This window comes from Pleurodeles waltl, chromosome 2_2 (assembly GCF_031143425.1).
Source record: "Pleurodeles waltl isolate 20211129_DDA chromosome 2_2, aPleWal1.hap1.20221129, whole genome shotgun sequence".
Classification (NCBI taxonomy): domain Eukaryota; kingdom Metazoa; phylum Chordata; class Amphibia; order Caudata; family Salamandridae; genus Pleurodeles; species Pleurodeles waltl.
This window is the reverse complement of record NC_090439.1, coordinates 723,663,994-723,682,429: the sequence shown is the minus strand read 5'-3', so window position 1 is coordinate 723,682,429 and position 18,436 is coordinate 723,663,994.

Sequence of the window (18,436 nt, the reverse complement as noted above, 5' to 3'; positions counted from 1 at the left end):
ATGTAAGGAAGGAGTTAAATATCCTAGACAACATGGTTTTGAGAAAAGACAAAATTATACTTCCTCTGGCAATGATATATAAGATGGCAGACCTTGCACATGAAGGTCATTTAGTGAAGAGCATTACAATAACAAGTATGAGAAGTGTAAATTGGTTCCTGAGAATGAATCCCTTTGTGGAAGAAAAGGTTGAGGAATGTACAAGTTGCACAAGAAGTGAAAAAATGAAGGTTAATCTGTAGACTCCTCTTTCACCAGTTTGTATTCCGGAGTAACCTTGGTAAAAATTGGCACTTGACATTATGGACCCACAAACAAACAAAGAACTGAAAAATGTTTCATATTTGTTCTGATGGATTATCATTCACACTATATTGCAACTATGATGGTGAATCAAACCACTTCTGATGTAATAATATAATTTTTTAAAAATACTTCTCTAGTGAAGGAATACCATTAAAGATAATAACAGACAATGTATGTATGTATGTATTGAGTATTTATAAAGCGCATTCCGGCCCAAGGGCATCGAAGCGCTAACTGGGTGAGGCAGGGTCTACTAACAAGGAGACTCCAAACCTTATTGCGGGAAGAGCCAAGGCTTGACCAGTCTCCTAAATGTTAGATGATTGTGTTCTTGCCTTAGATCCAATGGGAGTGAGTTCCAAATTTTAGCAGCCGCAATGGTGAACGCTCTATCTCCCCACTTCGCCTTCTTGATGCGGGAAGTTTGGATTCGCTAGGCAGAGGCACATCGCAACAGCCTATTAGATCTATACCATTGCAGCTTGGTGGTTAGTGCCTTAGGCCCAATCCCATGGACGGCCTTGTGAGTAATGCAGAGAGCCTTAAAAGAGATCCGCTGGGCTACCGGAAGCTACCGGAAGCCAGAATGGGTTACAATTTACCCCTTGTACTATGAAGGAAGTTTTAACAAAATTAGCAATTGGGCATTTGTGTACGACTTTGCATTGTCCAAAGGCTGATGGTATGGTGGAAAGGGCCAATAAAATGTGAAATAACTCATTAAGGGTACATAGGGGTATGCACTGCACTACAGAGCTCTTAATATCCCTCATTGCTCTTATATGAGTTTGTAAGGGCACCAAGGTGTATGCCCTGGAGTACTTGTGTAAGGGCACCAGTGGGTATGTACTGCATTGGAGTGCACTGTGTACCTCTCAGTGCCCTTTCAAACTTATGTAAAGGCATGAGGGGTATGCACTTCACATTGTAGTTCCCACTCTGCCCCTTGGTGGAGTTCTGCGGAATTCCACAGAATATTAATGCAATTCTCTGGAATGAAACTCTGCCAATTATACCCACCCCTATATTGTATCCCACTTCCCCACCAAATCAAGCAGGTAGATATTTAATAATTCTCTTCTGCAATGACTCAATTTTTTCTTTGTCTTTTCTTTCCTTTGCTATCGAATTCTTTACTGTCCATGAGGATACTGAGATCCGCCCTCAACTTCTTTTTGACACTTTCAAAGCCCCAACTCATTATTTTATTTTTGATTTTGTGGCTAAAAAGACAAGATATTGTTTTATGAAGAACATAACTCCCTCTTATCCAATATTAAAATGCTAGAACATTAATACTATACAACGGAATCTAACACAGCCTTAAAAGAACTTGTCACAGCCAAAATACATTTTAATAAACACTCAACTAATACTGCTTATTTCATCTTACTTAGAAATAGTGCTCATTACTATGGTGAAAATAACAAAAGGCCTGATTTAGATCTTGGCGGTATTACCAGCAAGCTGGCTTGGTGGTTGGCTCGGAAACACCATCAAGTTGATGGTATTCTGGCTGCCTTATTTAGATGTATTACAGCTAAGCTGCAGACCACCACAATGGAGTGCTCTTCCTAGCTGTCAGACTGCCGGGTTCCCGCCAACCATGGTTAGATGTTGCAATCCTGCAGGCAGTGTACTGGCAATGGTTTGCTGATGGAGGGAGCCCGTCGGTAGATCCAATGGTCATTGTACAATGGCAGTGGCAATGGAATAGAGGTAAACCACACACACACACACACACACACTGTACCTTAGCCATATGTGTCCTCCTGCTCTATACACTACAAAACACACCACATGCACCAACAATCCATTGCCATTCCAACACCATAGAACTCACACATGCCAAAAACACACATTGTCATACATCCACAACACAGCACACACACATTATTGACACTGCACCCTCACATGACACAACCACAACAACAGACACAACTACACACTCAGCTACACAGACAAACTCACACACAAGAACATTATGGCCCTCATTATGAAATTGGCTGTAAGTACCGCTTACCGCCATGCCGACTAACACCAAGATACAGCTGCCGCCGCGGATTATCACTACCCATATTATGACACACACAAGTCCGCCAGCCCAAAGGTCAGTGATAAACTGGCGGTAGCAAAACCCACACCGTTACGCCCACAGACCAACGCCTACAACATTATGATCCATGAATCACTGTGGCGGACATTCAATGGCGGTAAACCATTGGCGCTACATACCGCCGCACTCAAAATACACACAGGCATATAAACAACACTACATTGGACAATCCAAATAACACACACCTGACACCCATACACACACCACACACACACCACTATAAAACACACACACATTACCCACAACCCTTTACAACTAAAAACAATTGCCACAAGAGAGATGACAAGACAACAGACAAGATCACTGCCACACACCACCATCACCTATACACCATCCACGTACCTTACATCACAGACCCCAGCACATCACCCCACACACCCTCACCCACACCACTCACACTACACCCATGGCAACACAATGACACCCCTTGGTTTTCAGAGGAGGTGCTAAGGGTCATGGTGGAGGAAATTATCCGGGTAGAGCCACAGCTATTTGGATCACAGGAGCAGCAGACATCCATTGCTAGGAAGATGGAGCTATGGCGGAGAATCGTGGACAGGGTCAACGCCGTGGGACAGCACCCAAGAACAAGGGATGACATCAAGAAGAGGTGCAATGACCTACGGGGGAAGGTGCGTTCTGCGACAGCAAGACACTAAGGGGGTCATTCTGACCCTGGCGGCTGGTGACCGCCAGGGTCACCGACCACGGGAGCACCGCCAACAGGCTGGCGGTGCTCCCAAGGGCATTCTGACCGCGGCGGTTCAGCCGCGGCCAGAAAGGGTAAACCGGCGGTCTCCCGCCGGTTTACCACTGCCCTATAGAATCCTCCATGGCGGCGGAGCGCGCTCCGCCGCCATGGGGATTCTGACACCCCCTACCGCCATCCTGTTCCTGGCGGGTCTCCCGCCAGGAACAGGATGGCAGTAGGGGGTGCCGCGGGGCCCCTGGGGGCCCCTGCAGTGCCCATGCCAATGGCATGGGCACTGCAGGGGCCCCCGTAAGAGGGCCCCACAAAGTATTTCAGTGTCTGCTGTGCAGACACTGAAATATGCGATGGGTGCAACTGCACCCGTCGCACCTTCCCACTACGCCGGCTCAATTCTGAGCCGGCGTCCTAGTGGGAAGGTAGATTTGCCCTAGGCTGGCGGGCGGCCTTTTGGCGGCCGCCCGCCAGCCCAGGGCAAATCTCAAAATACCCTCAGCGGTCTTGCGACCGCGGAGCGGTATTTTGACGGGGGAACATTGGCGGGCAGCCTCCGCCGCCCGCCAATGTTAGAATCACCCCCTAAATAGCTGTACAGAGGACTGGCGGTGGACCCTCACCTCCTCCCCCACAACTAACAACATGGGAGGAGCAATTATTGGCAGTCATGCATCCAGAGGGCCTGGCAGGAGTAGGAGGAGGATTGGACTTTGGTAAGTCAACTCTTTACCACTTTCACCCCCCTACCCGCATGCCATCAGATACCCCCACCCTTACCCTTACTCCCATCACTCCACCACCTCACACACACCCCACCATCACAACCCATTCATCCCAATACCAAGCCCTGCATGCAACACCAATGCATGGACACCACTCACAAAACTGCATGGACACCTATCACTAAAACATGAACACTAGAGGGAAACAGCAAGCCAACCAAATAACTACTCACACAAGGCAAAGATGCCAGGGCACTAACAACCATAGAGGGCAACACACCCATGCACACGCTGAAACAATAACACTGCATTTACATCCCCACAGGTCCCCCAGCCAACGCCACAGAGAGGAGGTGCCAGCAACACCCAGCCTCCCCCCAGAAGGGGCCCACAGTGATGACAGCAGCTCTGGGCACCTGGATCTGGATGACCAACCTGGCCTATCAGGGATCTCCGGACAGTCGGTAACCCTGGCAGAGTCCCATACCACCACAGAGCCTCCCCCCCTGGAAACACCAGCACAGTACCCACCCAGCGGGCCCATACCTCTGTCCCCAGGACACGTCAATCAGCAGTGTGTTCACCACCACAGGGACTCCAGGCCACCCCACAAACACAGGATGCTCAGGGACCTGGGGTCAGTGACAGTGGGCATACGGTTCAGGGGACAGAGGCACAGGACAACAGGGAAGCTGGGAGGACTGCTGTGCAACACAGGGAGGACAGGCCCAGGGAACCGACTCTCTAGGAGGCACTGACCAAGATCCTGGGAACATACCACCATTCCCAGGAGACGATGGGCCAGATACTGGACAAGATGCTGGAGAACCAGTGGCTGCAGGAGGGACAGTAACTGGGGATCAGGGAGGACTTGTAGGACATCAACACCACCCTGGTCACCATTGCAGGGGTGCTGGCAGACATGGCCAACACTATGAGGGAGGCAGTGGCACAACAGCGGGCCCCTACCACTAGCCACACCGATGAACAGCCCTCCACCTCCGCTGCTGCTAGTGGCCAGGAGGCCCCACCACAGAACCAACAGGCCACCAGCAACCCTCCCCGCAGAAGGAGAACCACCCCGCAAACAGTCCCTGCAATCCAGGCAGAAGCCAGAGACTAGTGCCAAGACCCAGCCAGGAAATAGGACTCTCCTGATTGTCACCCTTGTGTCCCACTCTGCCAACCCATTGCCCCCCGTCCTATGTCCCCATGGACACTGCACCTGTGATACAAATAGACTGCACTCTATCCTGGAATTTCCTCCAGGAAATGTCAAACCCTGACCCCCCCTGATGGCCCACATACTGGTGGTGGCCTATCCGGAGCTGGATGGGCACTTGGGGGGATCACAGCAGCCACAAGGGGGTGAGTACAGTGCCCCAATATACTACTTGCGCATGGTGGGGTGGTATCCGGGTGGGGGATGTGGGCTTGTTCGTACTCCTAGGCCAGGCCGGACATTACAGTGTAGGTCCCATGTTGGGCAGGGTCTGATGTGAACCTCCTCCAACCTAGCTAGTAGGCATCCACTACTGGGCAGGGGTCTGTGGGTCTCAGGTATTCTGCAATTGGCGTTAGGTATCCCGGTCCATGGGCTGGTGACTAGCATTGTGACTGGCAGTGCATTGCCTATTGCGTAGGGCTGTTCCCTCTGTGTGTGTGTCGTGTACGCCAACGGTGGTGTTGTTGCCACCATTGACCAATTGTATCCTTTGTCTCTCCCCCCTTTTTGTTTTGTCACCCTGTCCTTATTTGCATTAGTATCATCTGGTGTAGGAGCAGAGGCACCGGCAATGGGGAGAGCTGCATTCCACAGGGCCCAGGAGGCCGAATCCACTGACTGTGAGGGCACCAGTGGGATGGAGGTTGAGGGGAGCACCACAGCGGAGACTGGAGGGGACAGTTCTGACAGTGATACCTCCTCTAATGGAAGCTCCCTGGTGGTGACGGACACCTCTGTGCCCACCCCAACTACAGGTACAGCCACCACCCCCGTACCAGCACCGCCCTCCCAGCAGCCCCTCAGCGTGTTTCCCATGCCCGCTCACTCAGGAGGGTGGGCATCTCCTTCGCCCCAGGCACCTCAGGCCCTGCCCCAGATAGCCCTGCTGCCCTGAGTGAGGAGGCTATTGACCTCCTGCAATCCATCTCTGTTGGGCAGTCAACCATTGTGAATGCCATCCAGGTGCTGGCAGCCCATTTGCAACATAAAATTGCATTTCTGGAGGGCATTCACTCTGGCATGGCGGCCCAACAGAGATCAACCCAGGCTCTGGCCTCCTCCCCGATGGCAGCCATTGTCCCTGTTTCTAGCCTCCCCCCTCCAACTTCCTCTACCCAATCCCATTCCCCTCAACCCTAACCTATCCCAAGCACACAGGCAAACCAGTATGCACCCAGGACAACACACAGGAGTGGTTCAGGCAAAAACAAGCACCACACATCATCCCACAGGCACTCACACAAACACCATCCAGATGCAGACACATCAACATCCACTGCCTCCACTGTGTCCCTCTCCTCGTCTTCATCCACCTCCCTCCCAGTAGCGTCTACACTCACACCTGCATGCACTACATCCTCATCCACTACCTCCATCACCAGCACACCTATCAGTACACACCCCTCACTGGCAGTCACCACCCCCCACATCCATGTACACGTCCCCTTCATCCTCTCCCACTTTGTCTGTGCCTCCTCCTCCCAAAGTACACAAACGCAAGCACTCAGACACCCAACAGCCATCCACCTCACAACAGCATCCAGCTCATGCACCTGCACCCAAAATCAGCAGACAGACACCTCCTACAACCACTTCCTCTTCCTCCACTCCCAAACCTTCACCCTCTTCCCGCCCCAATGTCCCTAAGAAGCTTTTCCTCTCCACCGTTGATCTCTTGCCTACCATTCCCCCCAGTCCTTCACATCGGGCCAGGGTGGTCAGAACCCAGGCGAACACCTCAGCCACCCAGTCCACGACCACAGTAGAGTTGACAGCTACTGCAGGTAGGAGAGGCTCCCGGGCACCAGGCAGCTACACTGAAAGGGTGCCTGCACCAGGTGCTTCAATGAAGGGTAAGGAGGCACCACCAGCAGTGCCTAGGAAGGGCAAGGAGGCACCACCAGTTGCTATAGGGAAGGGCAAGGAGGCAACACCAGCAGCGTCTAGGAAGGAGGCACCCCCAACTGCTACAGGGAAGGGCAAGGGGCAATCCCCTCCTGCTGACAGGAAGGGCAAGGGGCCTGCACCCACAGGCAGGAAGGACAGGATGCCTGGTGCTGGGACTCATTTGGAGCCCCCACCACCATCCATGGTGGTTCAGCCATCCGAGGCTCCAAGGGAAGGGCTAGAGCCTCCCCCCAACACTGCCAGCACCGCCACCAGCACCACTGCCAGCAGCAGCAGCCCCAGTGGGCAGCCATCCGAGGCTTCAGGGGATAAGCTGGAGCCTCCCCCCACCGCCACCAGCACCAACACCTGCACCACTGCCAGCAGCAGCAGCCCCAGTGGGCAGCCATCCGAGGCTGCAGGGGATGGGCTGGAGCCTCCCCCCACCGCTGCCAGCACTGACACCAGCACTGCCATTGCCACCAATGAGCAACCGTCACCGCCGGTGGACAGTGTGTAGTCCTGCCTCCAAGGGCTGTTGTGCATCCTGGCTCCTGCAAATCTTGTGGGTCTGACACCCAGGTGAGAGACTGTGACCTTGCACTCCCCATGATCTGCATCACAGGGCACAATGCCCCCTCCAGAACCAGTGGAAGAAGCCATCCACTCACCCCATCCATCCCAGGATGAAGCACACTGGGCACTATGCCCCCTCCAGAACCAGTGGAAGTACCCACCCACTAGAGAAACTGTTGCATTGCACTCCCCAGGACCAAGCAGTGGGCAACCCACCAACTTGAGAGACTGTGTGTGGCCTTGCATTCCCCAGGACCAAGCAGTGGGCAAACCACTCACTAGAGAGACTGTGGCCTTGCACTCCCCAGGACCAAACAGTGGGCAACCCACCCACTTGAGAGACTGTGGCCTTGCACTCCCCAGGACTAAGCGGTGGGAACCCCACCCACTTGAGAGACTGTGGCCTTGCACTCCCCAGGACAAGTCAGTGGGCAACCCACCCACTTGAAAGACTGTGGCCTTGCACTCCCCAGGACCAAGCAGTGGTCAAACCACCCACTTGAGAGACTGTGGCCTTGTACTCCCCAGGACATCGCACAGGGCATGTAGCCCCCTCCAGGACCAGTGGTGTTGTACCATCTTCTGGCTGAGGTGCCCCCCATTCCTCGTCCCCCTGAGGTGCCTGTGTATTTTCGACCTGATGCCCCTGCAGTGTTCTCTCCGTGTTGTTGCAGGAGTGAGGTGGGGCCTTGGCCTATGTGTTGTGGCTCTGTGGCCCAAAGACATAGGCAGTGTCCCAACATTTGTAAATATGTATATACGTTTGTATTTTGATGCACTTATTCATAGTATTTTATCGTATTACACTCACTTTTTTCAAATCATTTTGTCCTTGCAATATTCCTGAGAGGTTCGGGATGAATATGTAATGTTTGTGCATCTGGTTGTGTGTATGGTGTTGGGGGTGGGGATGTTGCTTGTTTCATTTGTGTGTCACTCTCTTTTTCCTCCCCCCTCCCTTGTGTGCTAGACGGCAGTACTCACTGTGGTCGTCTTCGCCGGCGTTGATGTTCATAATGCAGCAGAATGTAGACAAGCATCGGAAATATTTGCAGCTCAGGCTCCATGGCGTCGTGGTGGTTCCCTTAGTCTCCAGAGGTGAGTCCTTTGACTTCTGTGCAGTGTTTCCGCAAGGCTTTTGATGTCGTTGGTACCGCTCCAGAAAAGGTGGTGGATGGGCCGGTCATAGTAGTGTGGGCGGTACATTGTCTTCCGCCTGTCTGTTGGCGGTTAACGCCACAGTGCTTGTTGATTCCGCCTTGGAGGTCTGTGTGTTAGAGTGGCTGTCTGTCTGAGCGGTTTCCGCCGTGGTCATAGTTCCATTTTGGTTACCGCCGCATGTTGGAGGTATTATCGCCGCTTTATCACCGACCGCCAGGGTTGTAATGAGGGCCTATGTGTTCATCACAACAACCACCACACAACAACACTAACCTGAATGTTGCACACAGCAACATAACACACACCCAAACATACACAACATAGTATCCGCATGCAAGTGGCATCCATGCAGACACAACCACATCACCCACTCCAGCTCCCTCTGCCTCTACCAGCCATTCAAATCTCACACACACACACACGTAGATGTAATAACTCACATACACAACTGGAAGACTTCACAAGTACATGCCCTCTTGCAATGTGTACACATAGACATGGTCGATGGGCGTGAAAATGTGTCATGTACCAGTAAGTGTCCATCCTTTTCCAGCACAAATGTGCTCCAGACATAGGCATGGCACAGTAATTGAAATAATTACTGTGACATGTATGTGGATGCAGTGGTCCTGAACTCATATGCGATGACCACACAACGTACACAGCCAACGCTGATTCCCTACCTTTAAGTCAGGTGATGGGGGGTCGTGTTTCTCTGTGGTCCAATGACAGCAGCAATGGAAGGTCATGTCCAGTCAAAAACTGACTTGGAATGGGGAGAGAATGTAGGTTTGTACCTCATTCACCCTCCAGACTACCACAGTTGAGTTGGCAGAAAAGTGCATCCAAATCTGCTTGGCAGTAAAGGTAGTTCAAGTCCCTCCATCAGCCTCTACTCCTAATGCCACCATTGAGGTGGCTGGAGATTCTTGACGGAGTCGACGGGACTAGGGCACTCTTTTACCTATGGGACTGCCAGCATCTAAATTGGATGGGCAGACCGCTAAGGCAGCATATGGGTTTTTCATAAAAAATCAATGGCTGGACCATTACCACCAAGATCTAAATCAGGCCCATATAACTATTTTTTGAAACAGAAAAAAACAAAATCCTATTGACTATATGTGATTCCCAGAGTGATCATTTCATTAAAGATAATAACATCCTGAATGAATTTATTAAATACTATCAATCTGTTTATACTCCAGAAGTTCTCCCACATTCCTCCAGTATCAACTCTTACTGCAATGCTATTTCTAAACCTGTTCACTCTAATCTTGATTTTTCTCCTTTTGAGACAGATATCACCTTACAGGAAATCATACACTTAACAGAGGAAATATCCTGGCCCTGGTGGTTTCACAGTAGACATTTTTCTCCATTTCTCAAATATTTTAGTTCCACAATTATTACAATTATTTTTTTTCTCCATGACTGGTTTGACTCTGGGTACATTTCTGGAAACCACCACTTGCCTTATTCATAAGGAAGGAAAGGATCCCTTACGGTGCAAAAACTATAGACCAATCTCTCTTGTAAATGAAGATTACAAAATCCTTGCTAAACTTCTCGCTACCTGCATAGAACTATTTCTTCCCACTTTAATAGGCAACGAACAGCCAGGTTTTAGAGATTACTTTCTTCAGATAACACTATATTATTCTTTAATGTCCTTAGTAACCATACCCTTCTTCATTACCCATTAGCATCCATAACAGTAGATGCAGAAAAAGGTTTGATAGGAATGATTGGACTTTTATGCTCAAATATTTAGTTTGGCATAGCCTTGGTTCTAACATTATATGCCTAATTTCTTTAGCATATACTTTCCCAAAAGTCTCAATTTTAGTCAATGGGACAACCTCCTCTTATTTCTCCCTCCAGAGAGGAGTACACCAAGGTTGTCCATTATCCCTTTTATTATTTGCCTACCCCTCAAACCCTTTCTCTCCTTAACTATTGATTTTTAATATAGGGCAAATCATTTTAAATTATTGGCTTATGTTGATGACATTCTCTTCACCTTTACTCAAAGAAATTTCTAGTTTTTTCTCAGTATCAGATTACAAAATAAATTCTAATAAACTGAAATTCTCCCACTTAAATTATCTTTCAAACAAACATTTGAATCCTTTGGACTTCAATAGAACTCCTCAAAGTTTAAATAACTGGGACTTTGGTTTAACTCATCTCTTAGTGATTCAATTAATCTTTGTCTCAAAGAAGGTTTAACTAAAATTGAATTGCTACTATCTTCCTGTAATTGTTTTTTCTTAGTGCGAATGTCATGGCTCTATTAAAATGAATGTTACGCCCATATTTTGTATATCTTATCTGTGATTCCTGTAACCATACCTTCCCTTTATTTCAAGAAAATAGACCCTCTTGTCTCTAAATGTTTATGACGGATATAAAAATCCAGAACCTCTTTCAAAACTGAAGCACTTCAAGATTTACGGTGGTATACATTTTCCAGACTTTACTGTTTTTCATAGAGCCTTTTGTTCATGGCCAGCTTCCTTGTGGATATCCAAAACTCCTTACACCTTTCTTCCATTATGGTTTGATACTGAAAAATTCTTTCTTCATCTGTTTTCTACACGAGAGGTGATTTATTTCTGCTCACATTCATATATTATTTCTATATTATTTTTAAAAGATACTTGCTGGTTGTTGAAACCTTACCTTTGCCCAACTATCCCCAACCATACCACACTTCTTAACTCATCTTTATGGTATAATAAATATCTTAGATTGAACAACAGATCACTTTATTGGAGACTTTGGAGACACAAAGGTATTACCTTGGTAGAAGATTTATTTCATGAAAATGCTCCTTAATCTTTTCCACTCTTTCAACAAACACTTAATTGCCCGAACCACTTCCAAAGAAAATTGTTTCATCTAATGAAGATACTTTTTACTCATTAGAAGCTTCATCTTTGGCTTCTGCACACCTCTACATCAGCATCTTTCTGTTTCTAAGAATCCTCAATGAAAGCCCCCCTCATATATAATCCCTTTTTTCGCTATTACTCTTTCTCATTCTAAATCCACAGTGAATTGCTCTTGGTCTGTTGCACTCAGGGAGAAGCTATGACTTAGGATTCACAAAATAACCTGAAATGCTAGCCCACACAAATACTGTTTTCCTTTATAAAAATACTTTTAATCACTCTCTCCCTTATTCCTAAATTCTCTTTAGACAGTAATAGCAAGTGTTGCCTTGTCAACAACCTAACAGAGACTTTTGAACATACTCTTCTGGTGCTTGAGCACACTCCGTTGTTTGGCATAAAGCTTGTTCTCAAATTACAAAGATTCTTCCCACATAAAGAAATGTTTCCATTTTGCACGTATTTCCGGAGTGTTTGTTTCATTATACTTTGTTAAAACCCATAAACATTTGTTAGATTCATTGTTAGCTGTAGCATTTCAGCAAATCACTACTAATTGGAAATGTACTTCAAATATTTCCTACAAAACTTGGTGGTATAATGTTTGTCATTATCATAGATGTGATACAGTCTCTTTGTCTCATTCTCATTCACTAAGACATAAAGATTTATTTTGGTTACCTATATAGTTAAGGCCATAGCACGTACTTAACTTGTACCTCTAAGCGTTAAGAGTAGGATTAGCACAGTAGTATAGAGTAATGGAAGGGCATTCCAGCTTCTCAAAGTTAATTGCTCACTCCACTACCTCAGTGCTCTTATTCTGTCTGGGTGGTACTGCAACATACTGCACAGAAATACCAGGAGTATTCTTATCCCTTGAGTGGCTCTGTCCTTTCTTATTGCCGAGCAGCCATTTCAAGTATTAGGTGAACTCCTTTCCCTTTCTAAACATGTGCAAATAAAAACTCCTACAGCTAGAGAAATTCTGATGGCAGACTTTATAAGACAAAGCATCAGAATGTCATGCTACTCAAATCAGAGATAGCACTGTAGTGTTTCCAGCAGGTTCCAGTCCTCGGTCATCACAAAATCAGAATCATGGATTGCAAATGCTCACAAATACTCTCAAACAGTAGCAACTTAGTTGGTGTGGCATTGGAACAGGGCACTACTAGATGCATAGGAGGGTTTGAATCTGTGTACTCTTGTATCCTGCACACTGTGGGAGATATACCCATGCAGATTAATTTCCACCTGGCTCACAACTAGAGAAAAAAAGGAAGATACACATGTGTGATGGGATGTGTGTCCCACCACATACGCACACGCAGGCATTAGTAAGACTGGAACACTCATAAATGTTTCAATACCTGAGAGCACCTCTGAAGCCCAGCAGCTTTTAAAACAAGAGTCAGCCATCTGATCCTGCTACTTAACAGTTCATGAATGACATGATTGACAGGTTAACAGGTATATAACTCGCGCCCCTGCCATGCTCAGTTTTTTTGTCAATAATCTTACTTGAAACATCACATTGATATTATTGATGAGGTTATCAAAGATGTCATGAGTGCTGTTAATTGTAAGGTAATTAGCAGTGCATTGCGGGGGAGCTGTCAAAGCTCCTCCCAAGTCAGAGCAAACAACTATGGCGGTCATTCTGACCCTGGCGGTCAAAGACCGCCAGGGCGGAGGACCGCGGGAGCACCGCCGACAGGCCGGCGGTGCTCCAATGGGGATTCCGACCGCGGCGGTAAAGCCGCGGTCGGACCGGCACCACTGGCGGGCTCCCGCCAGTGTACCGCCGCCCCATTGAATCCTCCAAGGCGGCGCAGCTTGCTGCGCCGCCGAGGGGATTCCGACCCCCCCTACCGCCATCCAGATCCCGGCGGTCCGACCGCCGGGATCCGGATGGCGGTAGGGGGGGTCGCGGGGCCCCTGGGGGCCCCTGCAGTGCCCATGCCACTGGCATGGGCATTGCAGGGGCCCCCGTAAGAGGGCCCCTACATGTATTTCACTGTCTGCTGCGCAGACAGTGAAATACGCGACGGGTGCAACTGCACCCGTTGCACAGCTTCCACTCCGCCGGCTCGATTCCGAGCCGGCTTCATCGTGGAAGCCTGTTTCCCGCTGGGCTGGCGGGCGGTCTGAAGGCGACCGCCCGCCAGCCCAGCGGGAAAGTCAGAATTACCGCCGCGGTCTTTCGACCGCGGAACGGTAACCTGACGGCGGGACTTTGGCGGGCGGCCTCCGCCGCCCGCCAAGGTCAGAATGAGGGCCTATGTCTCTATATATATAGAGAGAGAGGCAGAGAGAGAGAGAGGGGGAGATCCAATGAAAAAAGCAAAGGCTAAACCTTTGGTATACTTAGGAAAATGTTATTTACTATGCAAACCAAATGTAAGTTACACAAACATTAAAAAGTTATACTTTTAATTTATAGTTGACACACTAGCATCAAATTCCTATCACTTTATTTATTTTATATATACAGACTAAACTAAAAACACAAAAATTAGAAATTCTAAAGTTATACTTATACCTTTAATGTACCACCAAATACAGAGTTTTGAACTCGGTAGCCACACTACATTAACTATAAGTCAAGCCTTCTTCACAGTGGAGTAACAAAGGCCCCCCAGCCCCTGCGTGCGGGGAGCCCCCATGCTCCAGGTGGCCCCCATAGCACAGTACACTATTCATGGGTGGCAGGCCTCTGACCCGCCCCGGTGGAGGGGGCCCCCTCCAGGTACTTTGCTGGAAGGCACCCTCAAGTTTCGTTGGCCCACTGCTTCTTCATGCACCGCTTATACAGTTTCATATCATATGACTGAGTTCATCCAAATATATAATTCATCAACAACACTTACACATAGCAAATCCCATTTGTGAGACCGTACGGTGGAGTGACGAGTTATAATCTCCATCATCCTTTTATGCTGAGAATAACTGAGTTGCTTAATTGTTTTTGGAAAAGAGTAATTGAAATTGAAGGCCCTAGGATAGAAACATTTAATGATTTGTGGTTCATCACTAAGTTTTCACCAAAGCCATAACCCGTAGGCAGTGGTAGAATTAATTAAATATTAGAGTCATAAGATTCTAAAAGAGAAAGAAAGGGAGGTCATTCAGGCACAAATGTCTCAGTATGCGCGAGTATCGAAATCATTACAATCTTGTATATTTTGTATGAGTTATTTTAAGATTGCCCCGTACTTACTGTTAATAGGGATAATGTTTGATGTCATCTGCTCCTTTTAAGCACGAGGTGTTGGAGGGGACATAAAAAGGATTGAAATGGGGTTGACTGGGATTGGTGATGTTTGGCTTCAATACTCAATGGCCTGCTCCCATCGTTGCTTTTAAAGAGAATTCTTGCAGCCACATTGGTCAGTTCAATTTATCATTTTCTGTATGGGTTGTACTCCTCTATCTATGGTGACTCTACCGAAGATGTGATGCAAACTTATGATTACTGTTCTGAAATGTAAAGATGAGATGCTGCGATATATCCTATGAACAGTGCAGTTTATGTGTTGTTATTCTATATTCATAAATAAAGTCTTTAAAAAAAAAAAAGGTCTTCAAAGTTTAGTTTAATGCAAATTAAAATTTATGAATCCACGAGAATTCTTTAAAGGGTATTTTTTCTACATGTGGCTATTTGCTAGTTAACGGTGGTGAGCACCTATGGTTACTGTGATTTAAATATATTGTACTGTACTATATCAACATGGGACTAACTACTAGCTGGGGTGCAAGTAGCCTAACCACGTTTTATAGTTTAAGTAGGCACTACTGCATTTAGTTACAAAAGGTGTTAGCTAAGCACTATTCTGAATACACATTACGCCCCAGCATTTTAGTTTACACATTTGAAATACAAATATTAATGCATATTGGTAAATTTCAGTCAGCGTGTATGAGAAAGGGAGGGCCAGGGTGACCCTTATCAAACGTTTGAATTTCTTCCCAGTCCTACATGCCCCCCAGCTCAAGAAATACTTTGTACACTAATCTCCAACAATGCCGCGGTCTACAAGAAGCAAGGCATTGTTCGTGATCCTGCACTTAAAATGTAATTAATTTCAATTACTAAAGAATGCTTTGATCCTAATACCTGCATCTGTAGGCAGCAAACTCTTACTCAGCAAAGTGCAGTGGCCATGATTTAGATTTAAATTAGACTTTGAATAAGCACCAGGTAGAAAATGGAATGATAGGACCAGCGACGTCCTGCAGCTTTAGGAGGGAGGGGGGTGGGTGGGAAGCACACACACACTCATTCTTTCACACACGCACACATGCAGGCACGCACATCCATTAACAACACTCATAACATTCAAATATGCACGCACGCACCAAGCGTTCATTCTAAAAGATCACACACATACTCATTCTTTCAAACATGCACGCACTCATGCAGGCATGCACATCCATTAACAACACTTATAACATTCAAACATGTGTGCACGCACCTAACATTCATTTTAAAAGATGACACACACACTCATTCTTTCACACACACACGCACATCCATTAACAACACTTATAACATTCAAACATGCATGCACGCACCAAACATTCATTTTAAAATATCACACACACTTACCTTCAGCCTCGGAGGTCCCAGGAAGGTTGGGACTGCTGCCTGCCTCATTGGCTGACTGACTGAAGGTAGCAGTCCCAGCCTCGTCACAGAGTGGGATAGGGTCAGTGAGACTGCTGATCCCCTCCCACTCTGTGACAAAGTATTACTGATTCACACTCTCCCTGGGCGCTTCAGGGCTTAAACCTGAAGCGCCCAGTTCGAAGTCAGTGGGTGACGCTTTCCACGTCACCCAGGGTAGGGCCTTGAGGCACCTTTGGTGAGCCGAGGAGGTCACGCACATAGGAGCTGTGACCTCCTCAGCCCAGCAAAGTTTAGGTCAGGCAGCCAAGAGTCTGCACAAACCGTGAATGTCTGCTCCTGGCTGCCTGACCTGAACATGAAGAGTGTCTGTCAGGCTGACCTTTGTTCAGCCTGACAGACACTCTTCATGAGGGGCAAAAGGTGGGGGGGATGTGCCTCTCCGCCCTAAAGGATGGGCCGCGCCTGGATAGGTCTTTGTTTGGTAAAAGGGGAGTGCGCAAAAAGCATATTGGCCTAGTCACAAAGGTATTTAGAAACGCATAAAACGTACTCTTTTTCATACTCCCGCACGCATTTATGAATCAGCGTTTGTGAATCTGCCCTGAAACATCCAAATCCCTACTAGTGGAATTGGAAGAAAGGCACAGTTTTGTATGTGTGATCTAATTGCATACAAGCAGATCCTGAATATTCTAATTTCATTCCTATTTCAATTTTTTAAAGACTAATGCAAAAGGACATGTAGGACTACATGAAAGGGTACTTCAGAAGCATATTTGTACATACTCCAAAATATGATTAAAGTAGGCCAATACAAGAGGAGAAGTCACTGTAACAGGGGTGTAAGCCCAGTTATGCACCCCCACCCCCACAGCTTGATGGTATTACAGAAGGAGTCGCAGACTGTTGTCAAACTTCTTCGGTAATTCTGATAGTAGTGGCACACATACAGCACCAGAGCTATCTTCGGAGGGTGTTCCCTCATTTACATGGGGACGTGACTCCATGCAAATGAGGGAATCACTTTGGCCCTCATTATGACATTGGTGGTCTTTACCGAAGACCGCTGTGGTGACGGCGGCCAACAGACCACCGGTGAGGCCGCAATCCACTTGCTAGATTATGACACACAAACCCAAAACCGGAAGAAAGCAGACAAAACAACAATCCCACCAGACCCAAAAGAGGCAAAAAACAGTTGGTCCCACCACCCTCCGCGCTACGCTTGCAACACACCGCCCTCCAAATTATGAACCACGATTCACTACAGTGGACACTCAAAGACGGTCACTGATTGGCGTAGCGGACCCCTGCCGCCGATTTGGCCACTCCACAACAACAGAAGCCAATATTGGCCAGATTGAAAACCTGACACATATACACACACCCAGCACTATAAAACACAACCCCACACAACCCACAAGACTTTGCAAACTCGACAAGTCTGCTACATGTTGTCAGCACATACATTGACAGAACTGCACACACTCGCCACAACCACTTATACACCCGTCACGCATCACACACCAGACACCATGCAACAACACCTAACAACCTCTGCACAACACACCCACTACACAATAGGCATGTCCCCACAAAACAACCCCTGTTTCACTAATGAGAAGTTGTGGCTGATGGTAGAAGAAATCATCAGGGTAGAGCCATGGATGTTCAGTGCTCAGGTCCAGCAGACCCATTGCCAGGAAGATGGAGCTATGGCGAAGGATCGTGGACAATGTGAACTCTGTGGGAACCTATCCACGCCTAAGGGACGACATAGGAAATAGGTGGAATGACCTAGGGAGAAGGTGCGTGCAGTGGCCTCCAGGCACCACATTGCCATAATGAGGACTGGCGGTGGACCCCCACCTCCTCCCCCACAGTTGACAGCATGGGAGCAGAAAGCCTTGGCTATCCTTCATCCAGAGGGCCTCACTGTAATCACTGGAGGGCTTGACACTGGTAAGTCACAATTACCAGATCAACACCATGATACCTGGATGGCATGTCACCCCCTCACCCTGACTCCCTTCACCGCACTCCATCCCATACAGAGTACCACCCCATAACCTCACTCAACTGTGTAACCCTACATGTACTACCCACTGCAGGCACACCCCTCCCAGCTCTACATGCACACACAACAGTAATGCATGGGCAGCATTTATCACTACCAACCCCACAATCCATCACCATACACTAAC